General features: G+C 39.2%; 1 long non-coding RNA gene across 1 annotated transcript in view; it reads right to left on the reverse strand.

Annotated features, from left to right (window-relative positions):
* Nucleotides 1-14,356, reverse strand: part of LOC137488526 (uncharacterized) — a 78,896-nt gene extending 64,540 nt beyond the window's left edge. The window contains exons 1-2 of the long non-coding RNA XR_011007596.2: nt 14,175-14,356; nt 11,682-11,748 (exon numbers count right to left, since the gene is read on the reverse strand). This is a non-coding gene — a long non-coding RNA (uncharacterized lncRNA). The remainder of the gene's footprint in view (nt 1-11,681; nt 11,749-14,174) is intronic.
* Nucleotides 14,357-19,605: the final 5,249 nt, after the last annotated feature.

A 19,605-nucleotide genomic window follows, 5' to 3' on the forward strand; every position in this document is an offset into this window, starting at 1 on the left:
TCCCCTCCGGAGCTCGGGTTTGGAGTGAGAGCAAATATCTCACCTCCAGCTTTTCCGTGGGACCCGCGAGCTTCCCGGATCAGCACACCCACTCCGCGCTGCCCCACTGCTGGTACGTCAGCGATTGTAGCGATGAGTCCATTAGCGAGAGCTCTGCCTGCCTGGTTAGCGCGGGCCAGCTCTTCGCGGTGGCTCATACGCACAATCAGACTCGGCTATGCGATTCAGTTCGCGAAACGGCCCCCCAAGTCACGGGTGGGTTCGTCCTCTGGGTTGGTCTGCAGCATTAGACCTGATGGACGCGTATTTCCATGTCTCCACTCTTCCTCGCCACCGACAGTTTCTGCGGTTTGCGTTTGAAGGTCGAGCTTGGCAATACAAAGCCCTCCCCTTCGGGCTCTCTCTGTCTCCGCGGGTCCTCACCAAGCCCGCGGAGGGTGCCTCAGCGCCCCTTCGGCTCGCGGGCATCTGCATACTCAATTTCTTTACGACTGGCTGAATTTTGCCCTCTCTTTTGATTATGCACAGAGTTGATTATGCACAGAGACAAAGTGCTCTGGCACTTCCACCTGTGAGGGTTTCAGGTCAACCGAGAAAAGAGCAAACTCGCCCCCGTGCAGAGGATCTCTTCTCTCGGGCTGGAGCTGGACTCGGTCACCATGGCAGCGCACCTCTCCGGAGAGCGCGCTCAGCTGATGCTGTACTGTCTGAGAGAGCTCGACAGTAAAATAGTGGTCCCACTGAAACTATTTCAGAGGCTCCTGGGGCATATGGCATCCGCAGCCGCTTCATGCCGCTCGGATTATTCTATATGAGACCACTTCAGCACTGGCTTCACGATCGAGTCCCCAGACGCGCATGGCACGCGCGCGCACACCGAGTCTCTGTTACTGTGCTGTGTCGCCGCGCCCTCAGCCCTTGGAGCGACCCCTCGTTCCTACAGGCCTGGGTGTCTCTAGAACAGGCGTCCAGTCTTGTTGTCGTTTCAGCAGACGCTTCCAACACGGGCTGGGGGGCTGTGCGTTGCGGGCATGCGGCTGCGGACCTGTGGAAAGGTACCCAGTTGCATTGGCATATCGCCTGGAGCTGTTGGCAGTGTTCCTCGCTCTCCACCGTTTTTTTCCGGTGTTGGAGCGGCAACACGTGCTGGTCAGGACGGACAGTACGGCGGCGGTGGCGTATATCAGCCGTATAGGGGGTATGCGCTCTCGCCGCATGTCTCAGCTCGCCCGCCGTCTGCTCCTCTGGAGTCATCCGCGGCTGAAATCGCTGCACGCCATTCATATTCAGGCAAGCTCAACCGTGCAGCCGATGCGCTCTCACGGCAGCCTTGCGTCCTGGAGAATGGAGACTCCACCCCGAGTCTGTTCAGCTGATATGGGCGCGATTCGGGGAAGCCCAGACGCGCAGTTACTGTGCAAGGTCAGGGAGGACGAGGAACAGGTTGCTGGTTGCGCCCCTCTGGCTCAACCGGACCTGGATGTCAGAGCTCTCCCTCGCGATAGCCCTCCCCTGGCAGTCCCTTCGAGAGAGCACCTACTCTCTCAGGGACAGGGCACCACCTGGCACCCTCGCCGATCTTTGGAGATTTTTAGACGCGAGGAAGACTTGGGTAACCTCCGATTGCGGTGGCTAATACCGTCACTCGGGCTAGAGCCCCCTCCCCGAGCGCGCCTATGCCCTGACGTGAAGTTTATTCACTGAATGGTGTGTCTCTCGCTGAGAAGACCCCCGTAATTTGCCAGATCAGCGTTGTGCTTTCTTTACGCCGAGAGAAGTTGGAGAGCAGGCTGTCGCCCTCCACACTCAAGGTTACGTGGCTGCCATCTCCGCTCTCATAACGCGGTGGCTGGCAGCACCATGGGAACGCATAACCTCATCATCCGGTTCCTCAGGGGCGTTAAGCGAATTAATCCACCCCGCCCCCTCTCATGCCCTCTTAGGATCTCGCCCTCGCTACACAAGCCGCATCAGATCCCTTCGATCCTCGACTCAGTATATTTCTGTCCCTGAAGACAGCTCTGCTGGTCGCGTTGATATCGATTAGAGGGTCGGGGACCCGGAGGCATTTTTCGGTCAGTGACTCGTGCCTGTAATTGGGCTGGCTTCTCTCACGTCCTGAGACCCCGCCCGCGATATGTGCCCAAGGTTCCTACCACTCCGTTTTAATACGAGGTAGTGAGCCTGCAAGCGCTGCCCTCGGAGGAGGCAGACCCAGCCCTTCTTTATTGTCCAGTTCGCGTTTTGCGTATTATCCGGACCGCACTCAGAGTTTAGATCATCTGAGCAGCTCTTCGTCTGTTATAGCGGTCGGCAGCAGGGAAGTGCCGTACCGAAATAAGTTCCCACTAGATTGTGGATGCCTTTCTTTCACTATCAGAGCCGAGATGAGCCGCGTCCCCCGAGAGCGCGTGCGCACTCCACTCGGAGCTTCGCATCCTCTCGAGCGCGCGCACGCGGCGCCCCTCTAACAGACATCTGTAGAGCTGCGGGCTGGGTGACACCCAACACATTTGCAAGGTTTTACAATCTGCGAGTGGAGCCGGTTTCCTCAAGGGTATTAGGTAACCCTTGGTGATTGAGGAAACAATTCGGTAGGGTGTTGAAACACGCTTGCTGCGCCATTTTCCCTAACACGGAGATACGTGCGCCTTTTTATCTGTCAGTAAAGTTCCCCGTCAGGTGAGCCCTGCAGATTCCTCCGTGGCCCCCAGCACTGACTCAGCGGAGGAGTCACTTGCTGGCCCACTACGTTGTAGGTCTGCCCGCTGGTCAGCCCGCGTTTTGGGTAAAGGTGCCTGCTATGCGTGGTCCCCACTAGGCGATCCCATATGCTTATTCAGCCACGGTTAAGTCCCCCCCCCTGGGCGGACCCGTGTCTTCCCTCCCCGCTAACCACTCTTTTGCTATGCGTACTCCCCCTTTTTAGGGCTAGTCCATATGTAAATTCTGCCATCTATCCCCCCTTGGGTAACGGATGGCCTCCGCAGCGTCCTCCCTATCGGGATTGCACGCTTCCCAACGTACTGTCGTATTTTCCTAGAATTATCTAGATGCTCACGACTTCCCAAAAAATATATATAAATCCGTAAAACTTCTGTTGAAGTAGGATAAATTAGGGCCAGGGACACGTTGGAGGACCGCGCCCCCCATGATGTGGGTGCGTCACGCTTGCTTGACTATCTCCTCATCGGGGGTGTTGGTAAGGTGCAGTCATTATGGCGCTTTCAATGGGCTCCCAATGCGTGGATTTTACAATCAAATCCACTTATAGTGCTGAAGTTCCCCCCGAAGGGGAACGTTCGAGGTTACTAAAGTAACCCTTCGTTCCCCGAGGAGGGGAACGGAAGCACTATACTCCGTCGCCATGATGACTGTCCCTTAGCTGTTGAAAGTCTCTTCAGCTTAAAAAGGATAGCGTCTGCTGGCGCCAGGTGAGCTTATATACTCAGTTGATTGCTTATGCCGCTCACCTGCGCAGGCTTGCGCTGCCAATTCATTCTTAATTGGCCCGTTCAATACTCTTTCAGACGAGTAGCTTCTGAACCGAACCTCCCAATGCGTGGATTTTACAATCAAATCCACTTATAGTGCTTCCGTTCCCCTCCTCGGGGAACGAAGGGTTACTTTAGTAACCTCGAACGTTCCTTTACTGTGAATAACCACAAATTGACTTTCTTAGAAGTTCCAACATAAAAATGCATCAGCAAATGTATGTTACTCATATATATATTGACATATTTTATAAATGTGGAATTCACATATACACTTGAATGCCATATATTGTATGCAGTGGTGTAAATGAACCAATTACACATGCTCACTTTACTAACTACAATAACTGAGAAGTTTTTTTTCTCTGGAATTGTATTTTACTGTGTAGTTTTAAAAATGTGTACTTTTACTGTGCCTTGAGTACATTTTAGGTGCAGTATTGGTACTTTTACTCTACTACTTTCCTTAAACCTGCAGTCACTACTTTATTTTTTCTTGTCTATAGGGATTGGAAAACATCCAACCTAAAATTAACCAAATATCAACGTCTAATGATGTTACAGCTTGATGTTATGTGCACGTTACCACTATTACGATACCACTATGATTTTAGTTGCCATACCCAATGAATAATTGTCAGTATTTGACGTTGGTTTAGGATGTTGGCTTGACCTTGGATTTTGGTCAATTTCCACAACCAAAGATGAATCAAATATTATTATGTCATTATTGCACATAAAAATAATGTTGTCCTTAGACGCTGGCTAGACATTGAATTTTGGTCACCTGACCTCACAACCTAAATCTAACCTAATATTAATGGCTTATGATGTTGTATGCCTGCTGAGCAATAACTAAATTCACTACAGAATGTTACATTTACACACATTTGCAAATCACATGTAAATGCCCACAGCCAGCTCTCTGCAACGCCCACTGAAGCTAAGCAGGGCTGTGCCTGGTCAGTACCTGGATGAGAGACCTCATGGCAAAGCTAGGTTGCTGTTAGTGGTGTTAGTGAGGCCAGCAGGGGGCATTTAACCTGCGGTCTGTGTGGGTCCTAACACCCCAGTACAGTGAAGGGGACTCTGCAGTGAGTGCCATCTTTCGGATGAGACTCTCTGTGGTCATTAAAAATTCCATTATATTCTTTGAAAAAGAGTAGGGGTTTAACACCGGCATCCTGGCCAAAATTTGGCTACTGGCCTCTATCCATAATGGCCTCCTAAGCATCCCCATATCATAATTGGCTTCATTACTACATAGTCTCCTCTCCACCAATCAGCTGGTGTGCGGTCTGGGACGATATGGCTGCTGTCACATCATCCAGATGGATGCTGCACACTGGTGGTGGATGAGGAGATTCCCCCAATGTGTAAAGAGCTTTGAGTGACTAGAAATGTAGGGAATTATTATTACTATTATTATCATTATTATTAACTTCATCAGCTTTTTGCAGCATAATACTCACTACTCTTAGGCAAGTAATGGTACTTTTACTTAAGTATGATTTTCAGTGCTCTTTCCACCACTGCATATATGTGATTTGTATGTTTCTTTATAACAGATTTCACCCCGCCATGGTTATCGTTTTTTTTTTCTTTTTTTTTTCTGTGTAACAAAGGTCAATGTGTAGATTTTGCACTCAAAAAATGACATCTGCAGTTTGTTTTAAATTACTTATTTAAAATGAGCTGAAACAACACAACTCTTTAGGTTTTTATGGTGACAACTTAATTGATTTGTTCACTCCACCTAAATTTGCAAAATCTAAAAAGTTAACTTAATTTCAATGAACTTCAAATCATTGATGTATTAACATTAAATAAATAAAATGCAGTAGTTTACCGTACAATTTAGAAATTTATGTTATACTTCTACAATATTTTTAACAGTAACATTCTGTCAACAACATCTGCAGTTGTTTTAATGGATTTTGTTACAGTATTTTTTTTAATTATTAGGCAAATAATATATTATGAACATATCACTTTAATATAGAGAAAAATAGCTTATTGTAATTGAAATCTACAAACTTCTAAGAACACAGAGAAAAATTACTCAGTGGACATGTATTTGTAATAAATAATAAAGAAAATTTTTAACAAATAAATACATGTTTTTTTACATGACTTTAATATTTCAGTAACCTTCTTGCATTGAATTTGTTGCAAATACTTATTTTTACAATTAAATGCTTTATGTTTTCTCTTGCATAATATATATATATATATATATATATATATATATATATATATATATATATAAATATATATATATATATATATATATATATATATATATATATATATATATATATTTTTTTTTTTTTTTTTTTTAGATTTGTGCCTTTTTGTGAAACTTTTAAGTACAATTCACTTAAAATGTATCATTTGTGAGTGTGGCTTCCCCGGGACATTGATCACAACGCCATATTGAGTTTTCTATTTAAGTATGAGGACCGATATTTTCTGACAAGGCCATACAAAAGGTAAGACTACACTCTTTAAAGGGCCATGAAACCCCCCTGTTTCAGTGAAAGTCTACCTCAGAATTAAAAAAAAAAAACAAAAAAAAAAAACTGCTTCATGATGGGCGTGGAGCACAGTGAGCAGAGGGAGTAGTGGGCACGACCGGCAGAACAGGAAAAACAGAGGGAAGCGAAGAACCATTGAACAAAATGAGACACAAACCATCAGAGATGCATGATTTTATAGTTTACAAAGTTAAAATCAAAGAGATAAACAGTAAGTTCATATGCTATTTGTAATTTCATATACACAAAACCACAATTTGTTAAATCATTATAAAGATAATAGGGTTTATATAAACACTTTAAATGAGGAAATGATAAATTCTACTCTTGAATCCCCGGTGGATAGCAGTGTAGCAGTTCTCTTGCCTTATCTATTTCAACCTTTGACCCTGCCAGTAATCTGGAGGATTTTAAACATAGGCAAACATGGCAGCCCGGATATAGGCTATATGTCTGTATAGTAACAAACTTAACTGATAAAAGTCTGCCAGTCTCCAATTCTCATACAACTCTCTTGAGAAACATGCTTGGTGTAACCAACAGCTTTGCTGTATCGGCCCTGACAGCATTGCGAGGAAGAACATGCAACAAACCCTTTGAATCATGGAAACAAACACATACGACCTGTGCTGTGTGCAGACACGATCTCACCCAGTCATTGGGACACAGCTTGGCAGGTCTGCCTTGCTTTCGGAAGGCACGTGCTCTCATGTATAATTAAGAAGCAGGGTCTTCTCATAAGATACAACAACTCTGAAACTGACACATCATTACTCCACTAGCAGATTATTATCACATCATCGATTTTGATACAACCAAACTAATTGTTTTAAACTCAGAAGATGAAATTAGCAGAAAAAAAAGCTCAAATTTATCCGGTTTTCCCTACAATAAAAGCTGACAGATGCTAACATTCTCCTAACTGATGCTCAACACACACACACACACACACACACACACACACACACACACACACACACACACACACACACACACACACACACACACACCTGTTAAAATTTCAATAAAAGTACTCTTGAACCTTTTTAGTTTACTAATTTTAAAGTGTCTGACACGACGCAAGTGACCCGCTCCTTTAGGACCAGCATTTCTGTAGAGTTCAACAGCACTGAAAAAGGTTAAAAATACATTAAATCTGAGTTAATCGTTTAATGCCTAAATGCCACAAAAATGGCATGGTGAGGCGTTTTGGGGTTTCATACTTTATTTACTTGTTATTTGTTCATCTATAAATTACCACTGATGCACCTGTGTTAACTGAAATTGAGTTAAGAGCATTTTTTGTATGTTTTCTTTACGTTAGACTGAAAAAAAAAAATACTTCATGAAATGCCAAAAGGCTAAAATCTCAAAACTGACAGGTGTATGAAGAAACAGTGTTTTTGCCTGGAGTGTCTTGGCTTAAATGTAGGTGTACTGTAATTTGTCAGGCGAGTGTGTGGCCATCAACAATGTTTCTGAAAAACGGGGATATACAATGATAAAATAAAGACATTGTGACAGAAGAGAGTAGGACGCTGGCTGTCGGCTATGAAGGACCTTTGGGGATTATTAGAAGAAACCTGACTGTCAGTACCAGGAACTTCCAACATTCGGAAGAAAAGTATGACATATATACATTATATATGCAATACAGGAGCACAAACCTTCAACTGTAAAGCTAGTCTGACTTAATGTCCTTTAAATGGAGTGGAAAAAAAGACAAAAGCACATGTGACTAACCTAACCTGACATCACAGTGACTGTTTTAGTGCAATAACTGGACTAACGTATATCCAGCGCTCAGGAATAAGAAGTGAAGGCTTGTCAATGTGTCATATGCATTGTAGAGACAAAGCAAGAGTTATGTAGAATTTAAACAACACGGTGTAATCCAACATTACACAATGTCTATGGTGGTTACATGGTGCCTGAAGTGACTTCCCTAGGATTTCTTGAACGTTTAGTTGAAACATTTCCAAATTAATTATTTAAGCTCATCCAAAATAAGTTAGAAAATAATCAAAATAAAACTCATGAAAAATTAATCTCATGTTCTCTAATATTTGTAAAAACAAATAAAAATATTTTAGAAATATAGAAAACATTCATTTAAAAATGCCAAAAACTTGGTGAAAGCAAAATGTTTTTTAGTAACACACACACATACACACACCGGACACTTTATTAGGTAAATCTGTCCAACTGCTCATAATCACAAGGCAGCAACTCAATGCATTTAGGCACTTAGACATAGTCAAGGCGATCTGGGCAGTTTAAACTGAGCATTAGAATGGGGAATAAGGGGGACCTAAGTGACTTTGAACATGGCTGACTATTTTAGAAACTTCTGATCTACAGGGATTTTCACACAAAACCATCTATAGGGCTTACAGAGAATGGTCTGAATATGAGAAAATATCCAGTGAGCGGCGCTTCTGTGGGCACAAATGCCTTGATGCCAGAGGTCAGAGGAGAATGGCCAGACTGGTTCGAGCATATAAATGGGCAACTATAACTCAAATAACCACTTGTTCCAATAGAGGTATGCAGAAGAGCATCTCTGAGCACACAATGTGTTGAACTCTGAGGCGGATGGGCTACAGCAGCAGAAGACCACTGTGCCACTCCTGTCAGCTAAGAACAGGAAACTGAGGCTACAATTTGCACAAGCTCAACAAAATTGGACAACAGAAATTGGAAAAACGTTGCCCGGTCTGATGAGTCTTGATTTTTGCAACAACATTTCGATGGTAGAGTCCGAATTTGACATCAACAACATAACAGCATGGATCCATCCTGCTTTGTATCAACAGTTCAGGCTGGTGGTGTAATGGTGTGGGGGATATTTTCTTGGTACACTTTGGGCCCATTTGTACCAATTGAGCATCGTGCCAACACCACAGCCTCCATCCCTTTATGACCACAGTGTACCCATCTTCTGATGGCTTCCAGCAGGATGACATGGCATGTCGTAAAGTGTGAATTATCTCAAACGGGTTTCTTGAACATTAAAATGAGTTCACTGTACTCAAATGGCCTCCACAGTCAAAAGAACTAATTCCAATAGAGCACCTATGTGGTGGAACAGGAGATTCGCATCATGGATGTGCACCCAACAAATCTGTAAGCCAAGGCGTGATGCTATCATGTCAATATGGACCAAAATCTCTGAGGAATATTTGCAGTAGCTTGTTGAATCTATGCCACGAAGGATTAAGGCAGTTCTGAAGGCAAAAGGGGGTCCAACCTGGTACTAGTAAGATGTACCTAATAAAGTGGTATATATAAATTTACTGTATATTGATCTAAAAGGCAGCAAATTAGTGTTTTAATAACTAATTTCTAATAACTTATTAATTTTATCTTTGCCATGATGACAGTAAATAATATTTTACTAGATATTTTTCAAGACACTTCTATACAGCTTAAAGTGACATTTAAAGGCTTGACTAGGTTAATTAGGTTAACTAGGCTTGTTAGGGTAATTAGGCAAGTTATTGTTTAACAATGGTTTGTTCTGAAGACAGTCGGGGGGAAAATGCACAAAGAGGCTAAAAATTTTGACCTTAAAATGGTTCATTAAAAAAATAAATAAATAATAATTATTTTATTCTAACCGAAATAAACAAATAAGACCTTCTTTAGAAGAAAAAGTATTACCAGACACACTGTGAAAATTTCCTTGCTCTGTTAAACATTATTTGGAAAAAAAAAAAAAAAAAAAAAAAAAAAAAAATATATATATATATATATATATATATATATATATATATATATATATATATATATATATATATATATATATACAGTTGAAATAATTCAAGTTGAATAATCTGTATATTTGCTATCATCATTAAAGATATATGTTTATAGAGGTGATTCAAAAATGAATATTATTAAAGATATAAATAAAGATATGATGAAATTTCAGTTAATGGCTGTTTGCAATACTATGTATTTTTTGGGTTTATTTTATAAAATGTAAATATACAAATGGTGAAATAACCATATTATACATCAAAGATGCCAAAAGTATGAACTATGTCTCATGTAACGCTCATGTATATCTCTAAAGAAGAGATAAGTAAAAGAAAAAAATAAGTTGAAGTAATAGATGAATGATGTGTGTGGTAATGGTGGGGAAAATAATAAGCATGCATTCATTTTCTTGTTTAGTCCCTTTAATAATCTGGAGTCGCCACAGCGGAATGAACCGCCAACTTATCCAGCAAGTTTTTATGCAGCCGATGCCCTTCCAGCCGCAACCCCTGCAACTCCCCGTAATCTCTGGGAAACATCCACACACATTCACACACACTCATACACTACGGACAATTTAGCCTACTCAATTCACCTGTACCGCATGTCTTTGGATTGTGGGGGAAACCGGAGCACCCGGAGGAAACTGACGCGAACGCAGAAAGAACATGCAAACTCCACACAGAACTGCTAACTGAGCCGAGGATCAAACCAGCGACCTTCTTGCTGTGAGGTGACAGCACTAGCTACTGGGCCACTGCTTCGCCCCATTTCAACCATGATGAAATCTATTTTGTTTAAAGAATTGTTTTGTGTATGATATTGTGTTTGAAAATAAATAAATCAAATCAAAGAAACAATACCAGATAAGTAGATATTAAATAAATCTATAAACAATGAATGAGTCAATCATTGAATCAATGAAACCCACTGATTCATTGACACAAAATTCATGCAAAATACAGTACATATTAAGTCCACATGTAACTCTAACAATCACTTAATGAATCTGTAGATGACTAGATGGATGGATGGATAGATAGATGTAGCCATTTGCGAACTCTGCTCAAAAAAATAAAGTTGTTTGTTGAGAGCATCAAAACTGTTCAACCCCAAGAAGCAGCCCTAAACTCTAAATCCACAGCCTCCTAGCATCATCTCCCGAGCCGTTTTGCTGGAAGAACAGAGAAAGAAAGGTTGCTGTGCACATTTCAGCCTGACCTCTCACTGACCATCTGCGAAACTCCCGAACAATGACGACGACTGGAACGCCACACACTAGCAGCAGCTGGAAACAACCCGGAGCTGCCAAAACCCATGCGCTCGCCCCTCCAGAAGCCCTCCAAATCGCTCCTTCATTCACTCGCTCTGAAAAAGATGCAGCCTCTTTTCAAATGCCTCTGTGCTGTGTTTTCTACTTTCGCAGGCCTTTGCTCGCTCTCTGGGTGTCTTGGCTCACCCAGGACCTACATGTACTCCCCCCTCGTGGTCCTTCTTGGTTTCTGAGAGACGTGTTGGCAAGCATTGGGTAAATGGACAAATAAATGAGTTGGCTAGGGGAGCGGGCACGGAGGGAGAGCGCGGCACGCAGAGCCCTTTTCCTCTCCAGTGGCAAATCAGTAGCAGGTAAACAAGTTTGGAAGGAGCGGAAGCGTGTACGGCTTGGCCCGGACTCCTGGGGGAATTTTTTTTCTTTTTTTTTTTTTTTCTTTTTTTGCGGATCTATCTGTAATTGCGCAGAGAGCAACACGACCACCTGGCACACCAGCCCTCGCTCTTAACAAACCCACCATGCATGCGCAGCCTCAAACTAAATACCAATTTAAACTTCCACACATGCCTATTACACACTGCGAGTTTTTAATCTCCTTTGATTAGAAAGGTGTACCTTTGATCTTGAGGGACGGGATGAATTTTTCATTTCATCTTCAGGTTTGGACTGACTGCTGTGTGATCTGCGGAAGAGAAGGATGCGGTTTTGAGCTCATTAGACGTGACTTGATTTGTATGCGTCCAAACGTTTCGAGGATTTAAAGAAATGTAAACACGCAACGGCAATTAGTAATTGTTTATTAATAGTTTAACAGCTTCAATAAAACTGACAGCATGTAAGACGATTAGAAGGAAATGTACAGTATGTAAAACTAGTTATGAGGAGGTTTTTTGTGAAGTGATTGTCAGGGCTTTAAGGGGTGGTTGCTAGAATGTAAAATATGCTGGGTTATTAGGAAGCTAAATCTAGGTAAAATGTGGACAAAACCAACTTTTGGTTAAAAAATTTAATAATATAATATTAATGATGATGATAATAATAATAATAATAATTATCATTATTATTATTATTATTATTATTATTATGATTATTATTATTATTATAAATTAACCAATCGGTTGTATTGGCAATTAGTAATTGTTCAATAATAGTTTAACAGCTTTAATTAACTGACAGCATGAAAGACGATTAGAGGGAAATGTACAGTATGTAAAACTAGTTATGAGGAGTTTTTTGTGGGGTGGTTGTCAGGGCTTTGATGGGTGGTTGCTACACTGTAAAATATCCTGGGTTATTATGAAGCTATAAAGCTGGGTATATTGTGGACAAAACCAAATGATAGTTGAAAAATGGATTAATATTATAATTATTATTATTATAATAAATGAATCCACGGAGTGTATTTGTCCATTACTTTGGGTAGTAATTGTTTATTGAATCTAATCAAGAGCACAATTGTCCTCCATGGTTCAATCAATTTAATATAGTACATTTTAAACCTATTTTATATTATGTCTAGTTATATATACATGCTCATCGACCAGGCATGAGCCCTGGGCTCAATTATCTCTGAGCTCAGGGTTCTCTCCCGGGACAGCTTGCCAAACCTGTTAATAGCATCAAGCAGTATCTAAGTGTGAACTCTTGATTTACTATAGTGCGATGTAATAAAGCAATTAATTTATTTAAGATGCCCTTGGATGATGCAACAGCAGCCATTGCACTCACCACAATCCAGCTATTGGTGGAGTGGAGAGACAATGATAGAGCCAATTCGGTGGATGGGGATGATTGGGAGGCTATGATGGGTATGGGCAAATGAAGGGAATTTGGCCAGGACACCGGGGTTACACCCCTACTCTTACAAAAAAATGCCATAGATGGATGCCGAAAGATGGCATTCACTGACAGTATAGTGTCCCTTCACTTTACTGGATCATTAGGACTCACACAGACCACAGGTTGAGAGCCCCTGCTGGCCTAACGAACACCATTTTCAACACAACCTAGGTTTCCCATGTGGTCTCCCATGCAGGTACTGACCAGGCTCAGCCCTGCTTAGCTTCAGTGAGTAACCGGTCTTAGGCTGCAACTTAACGGTTCCACTTTATAATGACTTAACTCGCTTTTTTAAAATTTCTCACTTTCAAAGAAACCAGTTTATTCACGCTTTTTATAGTTTACTTAGTAACTTACCTAGTTTATGTAATGATAAGTACATAGTTTGTACACATGAAACTAAACCAAAATAAAACTGTACTAAATTTGTTGTTAAAGGTCACACTCATGAACAAAGAAGTAAATCCTTCATTTATAAGTAACACATGCATACAACATTTCATATTTTTTTATTTCAAAAATGAAAAGGTTTTAAAATGAAAAATTATGTATGCAAGTGTTACATGCATGTATCAATTATATAGGTAGGTTCAGTGTTAATCTAAATAAATAAATATAATTTTATCTCTTTGTTGTACAAAAATGGTATTTTAGGATGCTAAAACCACAGTACTTTTTTTTTCTTTCATCATCTATGATTAAACTATAATGTATAAGCAGTGTTATGAAGATGGTGATGTCATGTGTGTGCAATGTATTCAGAAATGACGAGCACTTGAAACTACAGGACTGTGTGTGCACATACCTATTGTATAGTGGCATTGCCAACTACATAATGCAGCTTTTACATTTTTTAGAGAAGGATGGATTTTCACAATGTAAAAATCTAAAAGAAAAGGTTTCAATTTTTAGTACACTATTGTTTTATACCCATACCCAAAAATATGTATTTCAATTATGAATTTTCATCATATTGCCTTCTAAAATGTGGAATTGTGCTGAATTAGATTGACAACTACTGGCCGGCATAATACAAGTTTTACAGATTTATAAAGTAAAAAAGGATGGATTATGATACTGTTTAAAAGTAAAAGTGTAAAAACACAAAGGAAAAGGGTACACTAGGGTACACATTTATTTTTAATACACTATTGTTTTATAACCGCAGCCAAAAACTATTTTTAATTACAAAATATGTATTTCAATAATGAATTTTGATCATACTGCCTTCTAAAATCTGTCATGTGCTGAGTCAGATTGCCTACTTACCAATAAGTGAGCCATTCCAGGCTGTGATTTCCATAGCCACTTATGCCTACATAAACTGACGAAAAGCCGTTTCTAAATCCATCGCGCCAAACGAACTAGGTGTAAAAATGTCCTATACAAAAATAATGTCACAGACAAAAGCGTGTCTGGCCTTCTCTCAGCGCTATTACTGTTTTCAATTTAAACCAACTTAGAGGGGAAGCATGAACCCAAAGAAGGGATTTGCATGTGTGTGTGTATGTGTGTGTGTGTAGCAGGTGTCATTAATGCCCTCCAGAGGCGATGGCAGACTGAAGTCTGGCTGATTGGGAGTCTCAGTGACAAAGAGCTCCAGGAGAGACGGGCCCCAGCCTGCAGTTATCCCCCCAGCGGGGAGCCACTATCTCTGGGTATGGGGCAGTCATTTAGCTTCCCTCCATCCATTCCTCCCTTACCCGTTCCTCTCTAGCAGCAGGTTAGTGATGGATTTGATTCTCTGATTGGAAAGAGGGCAATTTTACCTCAGCGGTGCCCCACATTTGCATAATGATTTACATAAATCTCTGCATTTTACACCCTGTCTGAGTCTTTTTCCATCTCCGATTCATTCCCTCCATTTTGTATGGCGCGCTCTCCTAAGACTCGTTTACCTTTCCTCCTATGCGTTCATTATTTTCATGGTGTTCTCACTTTCGCTCGTGTAACATCACCACACTTTCATGTTCCTGCCACCAGACAACACTCAACAACAAAAAAAAAAGAAGAAAAAACTGACATGTGGCACGAGGGAATTTTACGCCGCAAGTAATCATCCAGAAATATCCGGCATAACATTCACTCCTACTTCAGCACTTACAACCAGATTTCTAACATCTGCCACGCAAAACAGTCGAGGAATCTGAGCGTGAATTGTGCTTAAATGAGTTGGTAAGATTCAAAACTCTATTGGACGGCGGAGCCTCTCCACATCACTTTATATATAAATATATCTCAGTGTTTTTCTTCGTATATATATCACTGCTTTTCTTTTCATCGTCATTACCAAGGGAAAACAGCAGAAGTGGCAATTTAAAAGAGAAAAACATGGCTCTACCTGACTGAACACACAGATGAGTTTCAGGACGTGGCTGCCTTGTGTACACACACGCCTCAGTGGGCACACTCTTTCAATTTCATATTCAAATCTTCTTTACATGCGAAAATATGTACAGTCTAATGAAGGCTGGGAGGATCTCGTATGCCTGTGTGTGTGTGTGTGTGTGTGTGTGTGTGTGTGTGTGTGTGTGTGTGCGTGTGTGTGTGTGTGTGTGTGTGTGTGTGTGTGTGTGAGTTTGATTCATATCCATGTTTCATTACAGTTGACAGTGACATGAAGCCACAGCAACATCTATTTTCTCTCTCGTTCATTCTCTTACTGAGTCGTTTATAGACAGGCTCATACGCATCACTGTGCAGTGAAGCAAAGGAAACGAATGTTGGGTGAGTGAGTGTATGTGAAACAGCTCTTACATCATTTCATACTCCAGAGTTATAATAAACACTGCAACTCTCTGTACAGTGAAGACTGTTATGATTGCACTGTAGTTCAAAAGTGAGGTCAAAAGCTGGGGGTCACACTTATGCACCTTTATTTTATATAATGTAAATTAAAAATGAAATTGTTTTAGGCGTTAATATCTAAAGTAATATCTGTTAATATAAAGGTAATCTTTAGTCTCGTGATCTCCAAAACAGAAACTAAACATTAAAATTTTTAGCAGTGTTAATTTTGTTGGCGAAAGATTTTCGTCCTAATTTTCGTGATAAACAACTGTTGAACAATGACCAAACTAGACGAAAACTAAATAAAAATTAAGTGATGATGATGACACATACAACAAAAATATACTGTCATTTTCATTGACTAATGAAAACAAAATGAGAATGTGATCGAGGGACGCTTTTTTTTTTTTTTTTTGGAAAATATGCCATTAGAATTAATCTTGGTGTGTGATGCCTACCACACACACACACACACACACACACACACACACACACACACACACACACACACACACACACACACACACACACACACACACACACACACACACACACACACACACACACACACACACACACACACACACACACACACACATTTAAAAAATAATTGAACCAAAATACATCTTTTTCGTACACTAATTGGTTTAATAGAGGCTTAATTTATTTATTTTTTTCTTTATTTGATGATTTTGGTAACTTACTGTCTTATGAACGCTTTATGACTGTTCATAACTTTCCTATTCCCTTCAAAGAATATTAGAGCTATCCCTATAGGTTTAATGTATCTTGTCTAAAGTCATTCAATACAATACAAAAAATATGAATGGAATCAGCATTATTGCTGGATGGAATTGAAATGAAAATACATTTAAAAAAAAATTAAATAAGCATATTTATCTATCTCTTTAGCAAAGAAATTGTATTGTTCAATCGAGGCAAATGTCATTGGGCTGCATCAATAAACAACATAGACTGAAGAAAAGCTTGGTTGTTACTTTCTTCCTAAAAAAAACCCCGAAAAAAATCCACTTTAAAATATTGCATAAAATTTATCCAGCTAACTCATTTGTTTCCAATTATGTTCATATTCCGAGTAATTGTACATTTTTTTGGTAAGGATGATGAAAGTTTAATACATTTATTTTGTATGTGCGAATTTGTTCAGAAATTTTGGTTCATCCTGTATCATTATTTAAACACTCATCCTACCTTTGAAAAATGTTTTAGTTTAAAATAAATTATTTGTTATTACTCATAATCTGCACATAAATCTAAAGAATTTATCTTCAATTTTTTATCATGGGTGGAATTTTTTTTTACATAAACAAAAGTGCATGGCTTCAATCCCTTCTTTTTAACATTTTTAGATTGAAGTTGACTCATTGCTCAAATCTTTCCATATGTGTAACAACAAAAAAAATGTGTTAGATTCTTGGTCATTCATTTATTTTCATACACTTTTATACAATTGTAATTTACTTACCCCTTTCTTTGTTTTGTTAGTCTTTTTTTCATTCTGCAGCTAATGTAGCTTGTATTTCCCTCTTTTGTATCTTTCTTATATTGATCACTTAATTGTGGTTGCTGAGAGAAAAGAAAAATTCACAGTTAATGTCGAATAAGGATAAAATAGGGATGCTACAAAAAAAAAAAAAAAAAAACACGTAAACCGTATGGCGTTGGAAAAAATTGATAAAAACACCAAATCTAATGTGACATCAGCATGGCATCCTGAAATTCAGCAAACATTTTTTTATTTACCTTAACTGAAATGGTAAAGCCTCTCGCTGGCATTTAAAGAATTTACACCCTTAGATTTTCATTTTAGCTGTGTCTAGAGTTTAGCTTACCCTCTAACGTGACTTACGTAGGTTCACGTGCTGTCTGCCATTTACAGTGTACCTGTACCACAAACAAAAACTGCTTTAGATAACTGCTTTATTGCTTTATTTAAGTGATGTGATTATTTCTTACGTCTGTAAGGATTTAAGGGTACTTTAGTGCTGTACGCTCCGCTTATCATGGAGTCACATACAACATACATGATTAAGAAACTGCCTTGAAAAGAAGCTCACTTTTCATTTTGATGTACATTTTCACTTTATAATTCACTTTCACTTCATATATATGTGAGTTAACAGAGCCATGAGACTGAGTGCACATTTGCAAGATAACACATTATCATTTGCCGTCATATGTCATTACTCTACTTATTTAATCAGTGCTATACAGCTGAGCACCATATACTGTAACAGCAACTGCAGCAGTAAAGCGTGTTATAGACTGACAATGCTATTTTAAGCCTTCAAAGATTTAATGGCTTATAATTGTTCAACAAACTGGTTAAATAGACGCATAGTTTACCACGTTAAAATAAAGGGTTTGCTAAATAAATGCACAATCCTGCATTTTCAGATGGCTGCTGTTCTTACATGTGTATTGATTGCCAACACATATTTTACATATTACTTATGATATAAACAAACAATGCATATCTAATTTTTGGTCTTCCATGGAAAAGCTATATTCCATATTTTAATAAGAATGTTTTAATTAATTTTAAGCTAGAATATTTTGAATAGATAAATGTATATTTAATTACATGACATCAAATTAAACAATCAAATATATTTTATATAATTATATATATATATATATATATATATATATATATATATATATATATATATATATATATATATATATATATATATATACAAACATAAAATCTACAGTGGATTTAGTCGACTAAAATCTTTGAAAATTCAATTAAATTTAGTCCACTAAAACTAGACTAAAACTAAAATGATTCACAAGACTAAAATATGAAAATGTAATTTTAGTCAAAAAAGACTAAAACTAAATCAAATTTTCTGTCAAAATTAACACTTTTTTTAGATATGTAATTTCTTGCTAAATTAATCAATCATTTTTGTACTTCATTTTCTCAACAATTATTCTGACCTATTATTCTATTTGAATTGTCTCACCCTCTGAAACATGCTAAACATGCTGGAATTGGTCATTTATTAACCTAAACGTGTGTTTAAAATAAGGGTTTGCCTAAATACCTGTAAATATAAGAGAATAATAAATGGTAGACATGCTGTGTTGATCTGAACTCCTTGTTTGTTTTGAAACACGCTGTGCTACACCAAGCCCAGAGGGGGAAAGTATATTGCACACACATGTACACATTATGATAAACTGTGGCACTCAGTATTCCTATTAGACAGTATACTGTTACTATGTATGCTGTTATTTGATAAGCTTGAGCTCAACAGCTCTGACTGACACAGTTGTGATATAAACGGAACGCTACTGGCTCTTTATTAATAGGGGGGATGAGTTACCTTATGCTCCATCCTATGTTTCTGTTTTAGTTAAGATTAAAATAACTTTTCAAAGTGAACTTTAAACACATTTAAATTGTTTCAAAAGATTTTTACTAAAAACAAATGCTGGTTTGACTTTCCCAAAACAATCCAGAATATGTGTAGATGTAAAAAATTCAAATCAGTGTACATGTGTTTGTTGCCTCATTACAAACTTACACATGTCAGGGCTCGAAATTAACCTTTTGCTTGGTAGCACTGGTGCTCCTAACTTTAAAAATGTAGGCGCATCAGCCAATATTTAGTCACACTTATAAGCACCGTTACTACAAGTTTTATACAAACATATTTATTGCATTTGAAATCAACACTAATCAAACTAACAAGCAAAAAAATATATATGCAAGCATGAGGAAAATATGTCTCAACGAAATCTAGTTATCACAAGAAAATAGATTTTTTTTTTAACATAACTGAGTGACCAAAAGGTACATGGAGCGCTCACCGGCCCTGCACGCAAAGCTTGACATGAATGAATCTGTTAACGGTATAACTGCTGTTCTCACGGGTCG

The sequence above is a fragment of the Danio rerio genome, chromosome 19 (assembly GCF_049306965.1).
Source record: "Danio rerio strain Tuebingen ecotype United States chromosome 19, GRCz12tu, whole genome shotgun sequence".
NCBI lineage: Eukaryota > Metazoa > Chordata > Actinopteri > Cypriniformes > Danionidae > Danio > Danio rerio.